At 43.3% G+C, this 4,891-nt stretch overlaps 1 protein-coding gene across 1 annotated transcript in view; it reads left to right on the top strand.

The window, feature by feature from the left end:
- The window catches only part of DLG2 (discs large MAGUK scaffold protein 2), a 2,095,445-nt gene that overhangs the window by 215,201 nt on the left and 1,875,353 nt on the right, over positions 1-4,891 (top strand). The gene's annotated exons all lie outside the window — the stretch shown is intronic.

The following is a 4,891-nucleotide window of genomic DNA, read 5'->3' as shown; positions in this document are numbered from 1 at the left end:
GAAAGCCTTTTTAAGATTGGTGAGGTGGCAATCCCAGATGGTCTCTTCAGTGCAAATTCAGTTGTATCTAAGGGCTTGGCTGTATATCACCGCTTTTTTGGTGTGATTAGGGTGATTGCTGGTTCTGTGCAGATATATATGTTTGCGTTTCTTGTATAACGTGGTCTATATTTTATCATTCTGGATACTGATCATCCTTTCTAAAAAGGCGATGTTGGTGCTGGAGTAGTCTAGAGAAAGTTGGATGGAGGGATGGTGACTGTTGAATTTCTGCTGGAACTCAATCAGAGATTTCACATTTTCATTCCAAATGATGATGTCATCAATATATCTTAAGTGTAGGAAGGGCTTGATGGTGTGGTTCTGGAGGCAGTCTTCTTCCAGGTGGCTTATATAAAGGATGGCTCCAAACTGTGGGTCCATTTTGGTGCCCATAGCTGTTCCCATCGTCGGGAAGATGTGTTGGTTATTAAAAGTGAAATTGTTGTGTGTGAGGATGAAGTGTACAAGGTCAGTAATATCTTTGGGTCTGTATTCTGAGTTGTAATCTTGTTCCTGTAGATATGTAAGGCAGGCTTGGATGCCATCCTGGTGTGGGATGTTGGTATATAGGCTGGTAACGTCCATGGTGGCTAGGAGGGTGTTGCTGGGAAGGTGGTCTATGTTTTTAAGTTTCCGTAGAAAGTCTGTAGTGTCTTGTACAAAACTTGCTCTGTGGGTGACGAGCGGTTTTAGGATTGATTCAACAAAACCTGGTATTTCCTCAGTTAGGGTCCCATGGTTGTATATGATAGGTCTGCCAGGGTTCCCTTGTTTGTGGCTTTTAGGGAGCATGTAAAAAGTCCCGGGTTAGGTAGTGGGGGAGATCAAGGTCTGTAGTTTTTCTTGTAGTCTTGATGGAAATGATTTGATGGTATTGTTGAGTTTCTTGGTGAAAAGGGGAGTAGGATCTTCTTGTAGTTCTTTGTAGTAGGTGGTGTCAGAGAGCTGTCTGTTGACTTCCTTTATGTAGTCTTCACGGTTTAGGATGGCTATGGCTCCTCCTTTATCTGCTGGTTTTATTACTGTTTGGTGCTTAGATCTTAGAGATTCTATGGCCTTTTTCTCTGGTAGAGAGAGGTTGGTATGGTGGCATGTGTTGCTGATTATTTCATTATTCATTCTGTCCCTAAAGCGGTCAATGTAGTGGTCAAGGTTAGGGTTTCATCCACTGTGAGGTGTCCAATCTGGTTTTTTGGGGTTTTTTGGGGTTGATCTTTTCCTGAATGTTGTCAGAGGATGAGTTGTTGTTGGGAGTCGGTTCATTTTGGTCATGGAAATATTCCTTGAGGTGGAGGTGCCAGAAGAATTCTTCTAGTTCTCCACATTGAAGTATTGTTTTACGGTATTTTTCTGGACAGAAATTTAGGCCTTTAGAAAGGGCTGATTTTTCAGTTTTGGTAAGTTTGTGTGTGGAGAGATTGATAATATTTGTGGGTTGGTTGCTGCTTTCAGTTTTATCAAGTCTGAGGTTGGACAGTTGTAAGGTGCTGCTGTTCCTCTGATGGTTGTTTTGTGGCTTGGGAGCTTGTTCTTGGAGTAATTTGTTCCATTTTTTCTTTGTATGTATGATGAATTTTGTGGAAATTTTTCTGTAGTCTCTTTGTATCCATTGTATATTATGGAAGGTTAGGGAAGATGATTGTATTTCTGTCTTTTAAGTTGTAGTATGTGGTGATTTCCTTCCTGAGCTGGTCTCTTTTGGAGTAGATTAGGTGAAGTAGATGTTTTCTAATTTTCTTTGAAGTTCTTCTGCATAGCTGTGAAGCATATTTGGAGTTGTGTGCTGTAGTCAGAGGATTGTAGATGTTTAGCCCTCGGGGAACAAAGTTGTGTTTCTTGCATAGGCTTAGAAAATATATGTTGCTGTTGTGTTTGGCTTCTTTCTTTTTCATGTTGTACAGTTTCCATTTAGTAACAGAAAATTTAAGAACTGATCACAACACTATTTGTTAAATGTGCTTGGGCCACAAAGTTAAAATCCACAGATACATTTCAGGTACATTAATGCCGGTAGTTAGGATCCAAAGGTACAAATACTTGGTTTACAAATGATGTCTTAACTGTATACTTTTTTTACTCATAGAACCTTAATAACTTTTGCTGGTACTTAGCACCACACCTCTTCTTGTAAAATGAAAGTTAAACTGGATTTGGTCTGAAATCTCAGTGAAAATGTAATTTTCACCTTTTCTCTCTCTTTTGACTGATTTTGGTTTAAATACAAATATATGGAAACTTAAATTATGCCCAAGCCTATTGTAATTGGAACAGAACTGACACCACTTCATAGACATCTATGTATTACTCCTGCTGATGTGAGTTGGCCCAGGCATACCACCCTCCTTCAGGCATAACACTGCCTTAGATTTTCACACAGATCAGAGACCAGGATTTGGATAGAAACCCATTTGCCATTGTGACTGCAGCATATTTCATTTTCTAAATGCAGCTTAACTGCACATATAAAATGAGCACTTAAAGAAAACTACAAGAATAGCTGGAGCACAAAGGTAGCTTTGATATGCAGAAAAGTTTTTCTGCAAATTATTTGGCATAATTACTTAAGGAATTGGATTTTTACACAATTACTGTGTATCCTGTTGTGCCTTAATCTACGGATGAAGCATATAAAGCAGCAGTGCTTCATTAAATTTACTATGAAGGCAAAAAGTATTTTTGCTTTGTGAGTAGGGATCCTCAATAAAGAATTCTTAACAAAACTTGAGGCCTTCACATTTTTCCAGTTGCTTTCTTCTGTCCATACAAATGACGGTTCAGTTTTCCTCTGCAGCCATCAGTTTGGGGGCTTTATTGAGTGTGATCCAAAACGAGCATAAAGGCATCTGGGCTAAGTCAGGGGGACAGGTTCTAAAGTCTGTGAATTGCTTACAGTATCCATTGGTTTCAGAAGTGCTGACCACCCCACAAAATCCTGTATTCAACTACCAAAAAGATACTGGTGTGTTTTTTCTACAAACTTGAATGTCTAGACATAGTTCCACTTGGCAGATGTATCGACTAATATAAATACAGTGGGCAGTTGGAGAAGAGCATTCCACCGAGACTAGAAATCTGATCTGGACTTCACTGAATTCAGTGTAGGGACTCCAGTTGACTTCTGTCTAGTGGTTAAAGTAATGTCCAGAGAAGTAGAGCATGTTGATTAATGCTCCCTCTGGCTTAGCGGGGATGGCCATCCTTTGGAAGTCTCCTAATCACTAAGATATTGAGTCTCCTTTCCAAATGTACCCTTCAATGTGAACTGGATCTCTATATGATGTAGCTGCATAAGGTCTGTCACTGAAACTACAGAAAGAGATATGTAGTCTTCTGAGTGGATTAGGACCCACAAATTCTGCTGATTTGTCACAATAGGAGGACTACGTGTTTAATCAGGATGGATTAGGATTAGTTTCTGGGAACACCCCAGGTTACCCAGTTAGAGAATAGAAGAGCTTCTCCTTTGGTGGACTTTGATCTGATACCTGAGGCAAGAAGCATCAATTTTTTATTAGCTATGGGTAAGACTTAGGGGTGGAATAGAATTTGGGCCAAAGACTTCATCTGCCTTTTGCCATGTCCCAGAAATGACAGCGGGTATGAGACTCTGTGTATTGCTCACAATGCTATGTCTAAGCAAAGTGTATACTTGGCAGGCCAGATTGGGTGCATCCACACACACAAGCATGTGCACTTCCAGCAGCTCAAATAGAAGTGGTGAAAATTTGAGGCAGAGCTTTTTGCCTCAGCGCACATGCCCAGACATACACTTTGTAGTGGAGCAAATTGTGCCACTTGAGGCAAAATAACCTTGCCTGGGTCCTCCTGGATCTGCAGTGAGGGGGAGCTAGAGCCTGGGGCCAGCACCAGTGCTAGCTCCAGCAGTATATAAAGCTGCCCTAGCCAGCAGCTCAGGGCTACTTGCCCGCATGAGCTTCTGAGGCCCAGCCACTTAGTATCTGGGGGCACTAGTCCCCTGCATCAGCTAGACTGCTGAAGCAGCATGCCAAATTCACTTTTTAAAATACCCCAAAATCCACAGTCTTCCACAATTAGAACAAAAGAGAGAGAGGGGGGCGGGGGATTGATCAGATGGGGCAAAATATAGAAAAATGTTTTATTGCTATATTTACAATGTTAAAGAAATTTGGAAGCCTACCAGTGTCTCTAGCATCATAATAAAATAAATTCTAAATATATATATATGTTTTAATATTTGCTTTTGGTTTCCTTATCACATGGTGGTGTGTGATGGGGGGATGTGGGGTTTCCAGGAGGGATTGGAAGTGGGGTGAGGGGATGTGGGTGAGTGTGGGGCAATGTGAGTCACTGTGTGGGTAGGTGTGGGGGGACTGTGGGTGTGGGGGCTGCTTAGGAGGGTCCGACAGTGAGAGCCGACAGTGTTGGTGGTGCCTTTTCTGAGGGGGTGCACCACCACGCTCGGGGGGTGCACATGCACCCGCATGCACCTCTTACGCGTCACCAATGGTCCCCTGCCCCCCACAGGGCAGAGCCCCCCCCAGCACATGGACTACCCTGCCTGCTGGGTCCCAGGCCCCCCCAGGGGCTGTAGCTGCCCCCCACACCCACACTGGTCTCCAGCCCCCTGCTCGTTCTCCTGCTCCTCTCCAGCCTCCAGAGGTTGGAGATGAGCAGGAGAACAAGCAGGAGGCTTGTTCCCCCCCCCACTGGTTCCCCCTGCTCCCCATTCATTTCCTGCATCCCCCGTTCATTCCCCCTGCCCCCCCATTAATTTCCCTGTCCCTCGTTCATTCCCCTGCTCGCCATTCATTTTCCCCACCCCCCGGTTTGTTCCCATTTCCCATTCATTCCCCCCACTCTCCATTCA

Source organism: Gavialis gangeticus, unplaced genomic scaffold, assembly GCF_001723915.1.
Source record: "Gavialis gangeticus isolate Ggan-Ray unplaced genomic scaffold, GavGan_comp1, whole genome shotgun sequence".
NCBI lineage: Eukaryota > Metazoa > Chordata > Crocodylia > Gavialidae > Gavialis > Gavialis gangeticus.
This window is presented reverse-complemented; position numbering and strand designations above follow the sequence as displayed.